The 12,979-nt window shown below is 47.0% G+C and overlaps 1 protein-coding gene across 23 annotated transcripts in view; it reads right to left on the bottom strand.

Annotated features, from left to right (window-relative positions):
* Window positions 1-12,979, bottom strand: part of TENM1 (teneurin transmembrane protein 1) — a 1,198,498-nt gene that overhangs the window by 433,508 nt on the left and 752,011 nt on the right. The window contains exon 1 of one of the 23 annotated variants that reach the window (XM_053273540.1): window positions 11,220-11,701. The exons of 21 other annotated variants lie outside the window; for them this stretch is intronic. The gene's annotated coding sequence lies outside the window, so the exon portion shown is untranslated. Of the gene's footprint in view, window positions 1-10,543; window positions 10,565-11,219; window positions 11,702-12,979 lie in introns of those variants that run through there. One more of the 23 variants, XM_053273545.1, reaches the window with a different exon arrangement.

Here is a 12,979-nt window from a genome sequence, read left to right as displayed (position 1 = left end):
ATTACACTCTCTCTCTCTCTCTCTCTCTCTCACTCTCTCTGCAACTTTGTTTTGCTTGCTTTTTGTCTGCAAACTCTTTATTCTTGCGATACTTATTCTGCAAGTGTTTGGGACTTCCACAAATAAAGCTTTTTCTTTTTCTTTGCAAGGTTCTAAATGCATTTTCTTCACTTTCCTTTGGTTGCTTTTCATCCCTTCTGCGCAAATCAAAGTCCTCTAGATGGTTAATTACAAACTGTAAGTCTGCATCCTCCTTGACTTGAAAGTAATGTGGCACAATCCTATCAAAATGGCATCTGGCATTATTTCTTCTTGAGCTTGAAGTTGCCTAGATATTTCTAACATTTCATTCATGTGCTTGGACAGACTTTCTCCTTCTCTAAGACTGTTATTGCTCAGTTTTCTTACTAGATGCACTTTGGAAACCACAGACTTCTTTTTATATAATCCCTTCAGAGTTTCCCACATATTATTTGCATTTTCTTTGTCTCTCAGATGCACTAAGATTGGGTCACTCACCACCAAGCCAATCATTCCTGATGCCTTTTCAGCTGCTTTGTCCCTTTCTTTCTGCTCCTTTCCTGCATCTGCAGGACGCTGGGTGTGCAGAACACTGCTCAAGTCCATGACTCTTGAGGAGCATCTCCATCTTGAAAGACCAGAGCTTGTACTCAGGACCTTGCAACTTTTCAATCATCTGGAATCCTTGCGCTGTCTTCATTTCCAAAGCTTTTCTCTTTGCTTTGCTTTCTTTTTAACTCTCTAGGCTTCTCCCTTTTATTTACTGGCTTCTGGGCCCATAACCCTTTGTAGGGGAAGAATGACAGTTCAGTCCTCAAATAGTAAAAAAGAAGAAGATGATGATGAAGTTTGGAGAGAAAGCAGCAAAGCAAGAGGTCTTGAGACAGTTCTTTAGCATTGAAGAACTACCAGGATTTATTTAAAGAAACATTGCAAATGAATATGAAAAAGCCTGCAGCTTAACTTCAGCTGTGGCTCATGGCTGGAGAGAGACCAAAACAGCCAGCAATCTCTGGAGAGACAAAATGGAGACTAACACAAAGAGGGGAGTTGTCCAGCACTTTTATCCATGACCCTAACACCCCGCCCCAGTGGTCACTATGAGACATTGCAGCTGAGATCTGATGCTGCCAGGGTCCTAATTCCAACAAAATGTTGGCCTACAATTCCCACTATTAAAGGCTACTGTGAATGGGGATGGTGGGAATTGTAAGCCAACAACAGCCAGAGGGCTGAAGTTTTACATCCCTTGTCTACACTGATTGGCAGTGGCTCTCCAAGGTTTCAGGCAGGAGTTGCTGCCAGGAACTGAACCTGGGGCTTTCTGCATGCAGAGCAGATGCTCTACCACTGAGACATGCCGGGGCATAGCTCAGTGGTGGAGCATCTGATTTTATCCAAAGAATGGTCAGACAATGCTAGGTACAAAACTAACCAAATGAAGACCTGAGCAGTTATCTGGACTGGAGACCACTGGGGACCATTGTAAGTATTATATACTGCACACAAAACACGGGCATCATACTCATAGCCTGCTTTCTGCAAGTTGATCATTACAAGGTAAGGCTAAAACATTTGGGATTTTTTAGTTTAGAAAAAAAGGCAACTAAGGGAAGACATGATAGAGGTCTATGAAATGATGCATGGTATGGAGAGAGTGATAGGGAGATACAACACTAGAACCATGGGTCATCCCATAAACTGGTTGCCATGAAATTGAGGACTGACAAAATGAAGTACTTTTTCAAATGGCACATAGTTAATCTACGGAATTCTTTGTCACAGGATGTGTTGATAGCCACCAGCTTGGATAGTTTTAAGCAGCTTATAGACAAATCCATGGAGGACAGGTCTATCAGTGGGTACTGGTCCTGATGGCTATAGGCTGTCTTCAGGTTCAGAGGCAGGATGTCGCTAAATGCCAGTTGCAGGGGAGCAACTGCAGGAGAAGGGGCAGGCCATCATCTCTTGCCTGTGGGCTTCCCAGAGGCATCCGGTGGGCCACTGTAGGAAACAGGTGCAGGACTAGATGATCTTGGGCCTGATCCAGAAGGGCTGTTTTAATGTTCTCCAAAAATGTGCAGAATACTTACTCCTAACTGCTAGCTTTAACTCCAACCATTATTGTCACGGATAATCTACTTTCTTTTTGGCAAGCATCCATTTATATTGCTTCAATTGTGAAATTAGCAGCTTGACCAACTCTAATGAATCACTCTAACTTCATTAGCAATTTTCCTCACAGGGCAGAGCAGCTGTCACAGAGAAAGGAGGAGACAGGCAAGAAGCTGGAGTTGCTGTTCACCAAGAAAGTTGCGTATTCCACACGGTGGAAGACTGGAGAGAGAGAGAAAGCAACCCAGGCTGGCCAGGTTCAGGCTCTGCAAAGCCTTTCCTCGCTCACAGCCAATCTGGCAGTTCGATACAGCAACACAGAAACGGGGAATTCTGGTGATAATCCTTACTTATTTGCCAAATGCATTTCTAGTCCTTAAGGGTGCAAAGTCTGGTTTAAAACTGAGTGGACAATGCCTCTAGGAATCTCAGAAGCCAGCAGAAGACTGCAAATCAGATTTTGTTTATTATCTTTGTGCACAGCCCCCAACTTGCATCCATGGATGGTTTGCAAACAACATAAAAAGTGAAGGTTTTGGTCCTGGAAGATACCCGATTCTGCCTACCAAACAAGCTTGTCAAATGCGCCATTGCTCCATGTGCCAAAGTTGAGAGAAGCTAAATTGCCATGCACGCAGGACAGGGCCTTCCCTGTTGTTGCCCCCAAGCTCTGGAAAGCTCTCCCCGTGAATGTCCACTCCTACATATGTGGCTGCTTAAAAAAAACAACTAAATACCCTTTTATTTGAGCGGGCTTTTACCCCTTAGGGCAGGGGTGGGGAACCTGGGCCCTCCAGCTGTTTCTGAACTACAACTCCCATCATCCCCAGCCTGTGGCTGGGGATGGTGGGAGTTGTAGTTCAAAAACAGCTGGAGGGCCAAGGTTCCCCAGCCCGCCTTAGGGGCTGCCATGTCTCTCAGCTTTCCTGCTTCTGTTTGTCTTTTTAAATGGTTGTTTCTATGGTTTTTACTGTTTAACTGATTTTAAGGTTTTAAATGTGATTTTGTATAGAGTGTTCTTGCATTTTTACTTTTGTAAACCACCTTGGGATATCTTACGAAAGGCGGTAAAAACACTGAACAGAAAAACAACAAATTAAAACCTTAAAACAATTCTGCCCCACTCTGAAAAGCCCAGTTATGGATCAATTACAAAGAAAAAAGGCAATGATGATAATCAGGGGGTGAAAAAATGTTGGCTCAGTTTATCAGCCAGACTAAATATTTTACTCGTCAAGCTAGGTTGGTACATCTCTTTTTTTATCTATGTAAAATAATGTAATTTTTACATTTTTCTTTTTTTATCTATGCTTTGGAAACTTTTGTTGAAAAGTGGTATATAAATATTTGTTGTTGTTTCACTCATCAGGCATCATTTTTCACTCATCCAAGACTAGTATACTAGTGGATTTCTGCAGCCCTGTTTGTTTATTTGTTTATTTAATTTATTTATTACATTTATAAACCGCCCCATCCAGAGGCTCTGGATGGTGTGCAACAACTTTTCTAAAAGACATAAAACCCATAATTCAAACACAATGCTAAAAACAATATAAAAACAATTCAAAAATGATTAAAACTATATAAAAACAATTAAAATAATTTTTAAAACAACAACACCTTACAATCCTTGGAAAGCCAGGCCAAACAAATAGGTTTTTAGGGCTTTCTTAAAAGCCAACAGTGAGCCTAGACTATGGATATCTGCCGGGAGTGCATTCCATAGACCAGGAGCAGCTACAGAAAAGGCCCAGTTTCAAGTCACCACCAGATGTACCGGTGGTAACTGGAGACGAACCTCTCCAGATGACCTGAACTAGCGATGGGGATCATACCGAAGAAGGCGCTCTCTAAGGTAACCCGGACCTAAGCTGTTCAGGGCTTTAAAAGTAATAACCAGCACTTTGTATTTTACCCAGAAACATATCGGCAGCCAGTACAGGTGTTTTAAGACAGGCATAATATGGTCTCTCCGAATTACTCCAGAAACCAATCTAGCTGCCACATTTTGAACTAACTGAAGTTTCCGAACTACGTACAAAGGCAGCCCCATGTAGAGCACATTGCAGTAGTCGAGCCTGAAGGTTACCAGCTGATGCATCACTGTTCTGAGATCGTTCTCTTCAAGGAATGGACGCAGCTGTCGAATCAGCCGAAGCTGATAGAAAGAGCTCCTGGCCATAGCCTCCACCTGAGATACCATGGTGAGGCCTGGATCCAAGAGCACTTCCAAGCTGCGTACCTGTTCCTTCTGGGGCAGTGTAACCCCATCCAGCACAGGAAGATCTAACTCATCCCCTAAATTCCGATCCCCCACAATGAGCACCTCCGTCTTGCTTGGATTCAGCTTCAATTTGTTATCCCTCATCGAGCCCATTACTGCCTGTAGGCAGGCATTTAGGGAGTGAATGCCATTTCCTCATGATGAAGATGACGATAAGGAGAAATAGATTTGGGTATCATTATGATGATGATGGAGCCCATATACTTGTTCTCTCTTTGTGCGTGTTGTGTATATTATATTTACAGAGGGACCCCAGTCATCTCCAATTCAGAAAACTGACCAGGTCCACATCTGCTTAGTTTTGCATAACTTCTCTTGTTGGTCTTCAACATTTTACTTATGTCCTTATTTCCTGTTGGCCTTCTTTGGCATGAAATTTGGGTTACCTGAGAAGAGGACACACACTCACACACACTCCCCCTGTCCTTTAAAAATCCATTTTGATCTCAAAGCCTATGCTCTTCACTAAGCTTGTAATCTCACTCAATGGGTAGTCAGAATCTAAGTGAAGTGGGTAACACTTCTCACTCAACCAGTGACTACCCGCTGCCTTCCTGAACCAGTTCCCATGGCAACATGGGCCTGATAAGGAAATAAGGTAAAGATTTTAAGTTATCCCTATTTTGAAATTTCTACCTAGTTTTTTCCACATTCCACTCACCGTTCACATGGAAACCAGGGACCCAACATTAGACTTTTTTTGGAAAGGTTTCACAACCCATGATGAATGTAGCGAAGGTTCCTGGCACCCTGACTTAAACTTGTTTATTTATATGGGGAAAGAAGAGTACAGAAGTTTGAAGTAGAGCATAAAGGTTTAAATCTTTTTTTTTAATTGAACCATTATTCTTATTTACACTCTGGTTGTCAACCAGAATTAGCTCCCAGAGTGGTTTACAGCTGAAAGCCAACACAACCCAAACAAGACCAAATAAAGTTATAAGCTATTCAGTGCTCCACAATCGCTGGGATTCCCTCTCTCCCTATAGACCTTGAGGCAGGCCTACACATTTTGGCCATTGATACAGAGTCAGAGAACGAATGCTCATCCTGATTTTTGTTAAACTCTACTCTCCTAGATATGGACAACAGGTTATTTTATTATTATTATTTATTTGATTTCTATATCGCCCTTCCAAAAATGGCTCAGGGTGGTTTACATGAAAAATAACAGCACAGTTGCAATAGTAATAGCTGTTGCACTTGCAGCTTCCTTATCACCTCTTCTGTATCCGTACCTCCCAAATGTTTGGGTTAAAAATACAGTCATTTTTACACAGAGAAAAGGGTTGGGGTGATAATGAACAAGTTGTTGACTCTCTCCATGGACTAACCTTTGGAAGACATTGCTACCAATTTCCATTGCCATTTCTCCAATACAGTTTTATAGTTGCTTGAGAACTATAAACTGTAAACTGCTTTGACAACTTTGGTTAAAGAGTAGTGTATAAATATTCATAGTAGCAGCAGCAGCAGATGTTTTTTTAAAAGCTTCTAGAAAACCTAACGGCACAGCGGGGAAGTAACTTGCCTAAGGAGCAAGAGGTTGCTGGTTCGAATCACCATTGGTATGTTTTCCAGACTATGGGAAACACCTATATCAGGCAGCAGTGATGTAAGAAGATGCTGAAAAGCATCATCTCATACTCTGCGGGAAGAGGCAATGGTTAACCTCTCCTGTATTCTACCAGAGACAACCACTTGGCTCTGTGGGCACCAGGAGTTGACACTGACTCGACAACACAACTTTACCTTTAGAACACCACTGGAAATTTGTTCGCTTGCAGGCCTGATGGTTAGGACAAAAAAAGCATAAAACACTCAGTGTTCCCTCTAAGTCGTGTGCATGCACTCACATGTTTTTTGATGTCCACTCAGACCATTTTAGATCCCGCTCAGGTTGAATCAGGAAGGCCCCACTCTGAATGCATGCACGTGCACACTGCCTTGATACTGCTGCCCAGAACAAAACTCAATCCACACACAGATCGGGGGGGGGGGAATGAGAGAGAACACAGAACACACTGAAAGCTGAAGGCATTGCACTGTCATCACCTAGTTTCCATCTCTAGAGGTGCAGATCTTGACACAAATCACGATGAGCATGCATTTCCCCCACAACCCCACAGATGGTACTGACCATTCCAACTGGTTCATGCACTATTCTTGTTAAGAGTTGAGTTGACCTCAAAATAATTTCTCAAGCCTTCCTTCTCACAGGAGGAGTCATGCCTTTAAAGGGCACAGCTTGATAATAATAATCTCCTTAATAATCTCATCCCTGCTTTATCTAGAGCAGTGGTGGGCAATCTGGGCTCTCCAGCTGTTGCTGAACAACTCTCTTCATCCCCTAGTCCCAATAAGTTGTGCCTGGCAAAGATGAGAGTTCTAGTTCAAGAAGAGCTGGAGAGCCAAAGCTGCCTACCCCTGCTCTAGAGAGTTAGCCTATACAACCAAAAGGAAAGACCCCACATGAGGTTTGAGTAAATAACCCAGTTAAAGTCCATGACCTTGCTCCGCCCTAAAGGTGACAATGCTTTGTATTTGTTCTCCAAGGACAACCCAAGTGTTGATCTTCCAGGGATAATCTGTTGCCAGTAGTGGGTCCCATGTAACCCTCCAGAGCAACAGAAAGCCCATGGCTGAGCTGAGATTTGAATTAAAGCTCTCCAGCTCATGTTGGAGGAGAGCTGGTCTTGTGGTAGCAAGTGACTTGTCCCCTTTGCTCAGCCGGGTCTGCCCTGGTTTGCACTTGAATGAGAGACTCCATGTATAAGCACTGTAAAATATTCCCCTTGGGGAATATCTGGGGAGATCAGAAGGTTACAAGTTCCCTCCCTGGCAGCATCTCCAAGATAGGGCTGAGCGAGATTCCTGCCTTGAACCTTGGAGAAGCCACTGCCAGTCTGAGTAGACAATATTGAGTGAGATGGACCAATGGTCTGACTCAATATATGACAGCTTCCTATGTTGCATGTTGCTGACATGGTCCATGTCACAGCCCCTAATAGAAAAACATTGAGAACCAACAAGGCAGAGAAACTGTCAACTGTCACAGAAACCACCCAGCCAACACCCAAATGTCACCAGAGGAAGGACAATGGGAATGGGACATATAGAATAATTCACCTATTTAGCAAGTGACAGACTAAGAAAGCCAACAAACTTGCAGTCACTGACCAAGAGAATTTTAGAGACACCAATAAGACCTGGCAGGATTAGAGTGCCCGAGAGGATGACTCTTCCACAGCACTAACCCTGAAACTAGACTGCAGATGTAAGAGGAAAATTCATCTTCATTATATACCTTCTCATTCAAAACTCAACACATCCTGTCCTCGTTTTCCACTTCAGAAGGACAGCCAGTCATTTTGCCTCAATTAAAATCCATTTGCAAAACAGTCCTCCTCCTCCAGATGAGCTAGAAGTCTTTATATTACAGCTTCACGGCCAACTGTAACATCATTATAAAAACACAGCCTCAAAGAGAAACTCAAATCACATCTTTTGTCATTTGCATTTTCAAGCAATCTATTCCACTAATTACTAACCATATTGAGAGAGAAAAAGAAGATTGTAGGTGAGTGAAAGCGATGCCGAAGCAAAAAATATTAATTAAAAAATAAAAAGAAAGCAAGGGATATGCCTGAAACATGGGATATTGTAACATCTGTTCACCTTTGAGCAACTTCACTTTCAGTGGGTCACACTTTACCCCACACTCTCAAACTAGAGGTGTTCAAGAGCTGTAATTCTCTTTTGGTCAACAGAATTAAGGTAACCATGCTCATAAGGCTGAGAACCTGAGGTTCAGTTCCCAGTGAAAATAACAGAATTAACCTTTCTGGATAAATATATTTAGGAGTAAAGAATTGAGGGTGAGTGGTTTATGAGATAACATGGCTAAGATTCACCGACTGCATGCTCAAAGTCCTACAAAATAATTCCTCAAACACATTATCAGTGAGAAGTTCAACTGAAACACATCAAGAGTCTTACCAATTTGAACATTACTACGGACCACATAACTATTCCAACTCCTAAAAATAGCAGAATTCCTATAATCCAACAGAATCAGGGGGAGATATAAAACCAACAAATACAGTTCTCAATCTATATATTGCAGGCATACAGACATTCACACTGGAGACACAGTGAGGTTTTTAATTATGAGCCACACAGTATAATACGAACATTTGGCATTTCAATCCTAAATATATGACTTGCATAAAAATCCCATTGATATCAAGGGCATTCTCTTCCACATGCTGCCTCCTAGACTGGAGCATAAACCTGTAAATTTGTTCATCTGAGAAGATAGATTGATCTAGTAAATGCAATGTATTAGAGCATAAATTGAACATAAAAAGGATGGTGTGTGTGTGTGTGTGTAAGAAACTCATTTTATATATCATTCTCCTCATTCAGCAGCTAGCTAAAATACTGTCAGAAGGATTCATATGCTGTCCCACCCACATTCATATGGGTGATATGAAATCAACTGTGTAGTGAGGTGTTTGGCTTAGTAATTAATAGCCAGAAGAATACAAACTCAAAAGGGAGAATCAGATTTCCCCTCACAAACACATTCAGAGACAAAACAGACACCTTTGATGCACCCTCAGAGCAACATTAGGAGATGGTTTCATTTCTAAGCTATAGTTCATCTGTTTTGACAATTAAAGCTACAGAAAGGGCTTCATCATTTAAATAAGGCAGGAATCTATGAGCATGACCTATGAAATGTTAACTTAATCCTACTTTCCATTTTTGGAGGTTAATAAACAGTCTTAAAATCAAAAGCACAAGCTACTTCTGTTGTTGATTCAAAACAGCTGAAACGATGTTTTGTTTCCCTCTACGGACAACGTACAAATGCTGACAGAAATAAATGCTCATGCACTCTCTTCCCAACACCCTCGCAAAAAAAAAAATAATAAAAAAAAATACCACGACCACTGCCAACATCAAAACCCATTTCCAGATTTTTAATTCAAATACTTATTTTCAGTCCCCAGCAGAAGGAGCTGAAGGAAGACAAGAGTGGAAAGTACCACTGTGCTGATTGATCGACTATGCTGCCTCTGCAAGTATTAAGTTGAAATGACCAGACAAGCTAAGCGTGAGAAGGCAGTAAAATCATAGCTAGGATGTCTAGAAAGCAGCAGTAGAAAGGACAATGGACAAAGGGAAGAAAGAAGAGGGATCACCATAATTGACCCAGGGGCTGTCTCCTTGGCCATCTTAACTGGGATGCCACAAAAGGCCGCTATCGGAAAGTGCTCCTTGAAGCATCTTTACTTTAGCTGCCTCGAAGTACACACACACTGCACCCCCTCGCTCAGCTACAGTTCTAAGGGATTCAGAAAATGTTGCTTTTCTGCCAGGGCAGAAGCTTGCCTTGTGGCATGCTTCAAGGAAGGGGTTAAAGAAAGACAGCAGGTCTGCTCCAAAGCCCATCTTAGGCAGTGGCCAAGAGCGTATAAGCCAAAAAAACCCACATTTCAAATCTCACTTCAGCTCTGAGCTCATTAACCACTGTTCCACCACTGTGCCCACAATACAGGGATGCACACAATTCACTGCCTTCTTCCAGGATTGCTGTTAGCACTGCTGGAGACATCAACTGAACTCTCCAAATGCACTATTACTGTTACTATCATGATCGTCTTCATAACGGATGGTGCAAATTCCTAGGTGGGCCTGAAAGAGCATCCTCTAGAGATGCCCTGGACCGGCCAAGAAAGAAAGAAAAAGAGCACGGCACCTAGACCACTTGTTACATGATTTGTGGGGGGGGGGGGCAGGCAATACAGCAACTGTGAGCAAAGGAGACCCCCTATAGGCAAAAGAAATGTGTATACCACCAGTCTAGAGTTAGCTAAAATACACGACATGCTTTTCATAGCAGTACCGTATGCAAAGAGAAATGGGATAAACATATACTGCAGAGCAGGGGCTTCAGTACAAGTCTAAGAATGGTATACACGTTCCATATTGTTTCTTCCCAGAGAAAAGCCTGTATGCATCTCAAAAAATTGCAGTCACCCCCCCCCCGCCGCCCCCATTGAAAACTGCCAACCTTACAGCAGAGCCAATACCGAAGTTATGAGCAAGGCTCACCTACAGCAGAAGCTTTTGCACATGAATCTGGCCCCTGGTGTGCTTGGATCGAAAGACTGGAAGTTGGAACACCAGTGCGTGTCTGTGTCTGTGGACGCATGCAGCTCTCACATGCCCGTGCCATCCCAGGGCACACCATCTCCCCCACAGCTCGGCCCCTCGCTTTGACAGCCAGCTCCCACCGAATCCCCGGGCACAAGGACATGCCACACGCCGATGCACAGAGACAGACCTTGCTAAGACTCCGCCGGGACGGCCAATGCCCAGGGCATTCCGTGCACAGCGCTGGCGAGCCTGGAGACTGCACAGGGGCGCGGAGGGGGCCGCCAAGGTGGGAGTGAAGGGCTGCCTCGGGTGGGGGGTTCCTCCCTCTGCCCCACCAGGGACACGCACGGCGGGCGGGTCCAGGGAGAGGGCAAAGAGGCAAGGGCGACTGGGGGTGGGCGGTGGGCAAGGAGGGCCCCCAGAAAAGTGACTCGTCCCCCCCCACTCCAGAAAGCTAACACGGGGGAGCCAGCTGGCCCGCGCACCCGCGCAGCGAGCCCCTTTGCCCCCACCGCATTTCCCTGGTGCCAGAAGACAGAGCACCCCACCCCAGGCGCCGAGGGCACGCGCGCAGCGGCGAGCCCCCCTCCCCAGCCCTCCGCCTCGTCTCCCCCGCTGCAGCCAAACTTACCTGCCCGCCGAGTGGAAGTTTCAGCGGCAGCCACCGCGGCGGTAGCGCCGCCTCCCGCCGGCAGGGCTGGGCTGGCCGGCCATCGCGCCCCGCGGCTGCTGCTGCTGCTGCTGCTGGTGGTCGTGCCGGCGCTGCCCTCGGCGCGCCTCTCCCCGGCGCGGCAGCTACGCGGAAGGCGAAGATAAATCCACATCGCGGAGGAGAGAGAGGAGGAGGAGGACGCGGCGGCGGCAGAGGCGGCAGCTCGCCCGCATCCCTTCGGCTCCTGCAGGCAGCGGCAGCCGCGACTCAGCCCCAGCAGCGGGGAGCAGCCCAGGCAGAAAGGACGACGAAGGCTGCGGCTGCCAAGGCCGGCGACCGCAGCGGCTGCTCGGGGCGCGCGCAAGCCCCGCCGCTGCTCCTCCCCGCCGCACCTGCTTGCTTGCTTGCCTGCCTGCTCCTGCCAGCAGCCGCGCTGAGGCTGGGGCTCCTCGGCCGCTAACGAGCATGCCCGGCTGAGGAGGAGGGGGGAGGGGGGAGGGGGGAGGGGGCATGCGCGCTGGCGGCGGCGAGGCGGCTGCGCCTTCACCTGCTGCCAGGCAGGCGCCGCCGCGCGGGTGCTGGGCGGGCGGGCTGGCTGGCTGGCAGACGGAGGCGGCGAGAGGGCGGCTGGGAGGAGGAGGAAGGGGCGCTCAGCTGCCCGTCCTTCCTCTCCCTCCCAGGGAGGGGCTCAGCTGACCAACAGCCATCCTCAGGTGCCCCGCACGGGGAGAGGGAGGAGAAGCGGGGCGGCCAAGCTGCTTCCTCGCTCCCACCACCTCCAGGTCCCCACAACGGCGGGGGGGGGGGCGCAGAGAAGGGACACACGGGGCATCCCTGAAACAGACATCGGGGTAGGTGAGAGAGGAGACAGTGGCGGGGGGACCTGCCCCCCCTTGCACCAGGAGGAGAAAAATGGAGTGGGGCGCAGAAGAGGCAGGGTGCATCCCTCACCCCCCTTAGATTTCTGAAGCAGAAGTGGGGGCGGAGGGTGAGCCACTTTTTGGAGGGACACTATTTGCAATGCCCCCCCCCCCCCACCATTCTGGAGCCGCCCTCCCCTTGTCAGCATCCCCCTGCTCCCCTCGCATTGTTCTCCAGAGCTTGAAAGGTGGGCGGCGAGAGGAAGGACCGACGAGGACCGGCACTGTCCGGCGGGGAGGGGGAGGGGGGTGGGCAGGCAAGCAGCCCGGTAGAGCCTTGGCCAGTGAGTGAAGGCCACCAGAGGTGGTGAGAGTCTGGCCAGGAAGAACTCCTCCTGGGCCAAGCCAAGGGGGGCATGGCTAGAGGTCTGCTTCTATATCTAGAGCAGCAGGGGATCTCAACCGTGGGCCTCGAGGTGTTGTTGGACTACAACTCCCATCATCCCCAGCAACAGCCACTGTGGCCGGGGTGATGGGGTTTGTAGTCCAGCCACATCTGGGGACCCAAGGCTGAGAGCCCCTGATCTAGCTGGAGAGGCACTGCCTGAACTCCAGCAGAGAACGCCCCAAGCCAGGACAGAGCTATGGGGCGCCGGCAGGTGACCGCTAGAAAGCCACTCACTGGTCCCAGCCTAACTCTTTGGAGGAAATAGTGGCTAAAAAATGCACCCTCTGGACAAGGTGGCACCAGTGGAAGCACCAGCAAAAAATGAAGGGGGCACAAAAGGGGCAAAGGCCATTTCTGGGTGGGCGAGCGAGCTGCATGATCCCACCTGTTAGATTTTTGAAGCAGAAATTGGAATATATTTCACATCAACA

Source organism: Hemicordylus capensis, chromosome 11, assembly GCF_027244095.1.
Source record: "Hemicordylus capensis ecotype Gifberg chromosome 11, rHemCap1.1.pri, whole genome shotgun sequence".
Classification (NCBI taxonomy): domain Eukaryota; kingdom Metazoa; phylum Chordata; class Lepidosauria; order Squamata; family Cordylidae; genus Hemicordylus; species Hemicordylus capensis.
Note: the sequence above shows the minus strand (reverse complement) of the source record. Positions and strands in the feature narration are given on the sequence as shown.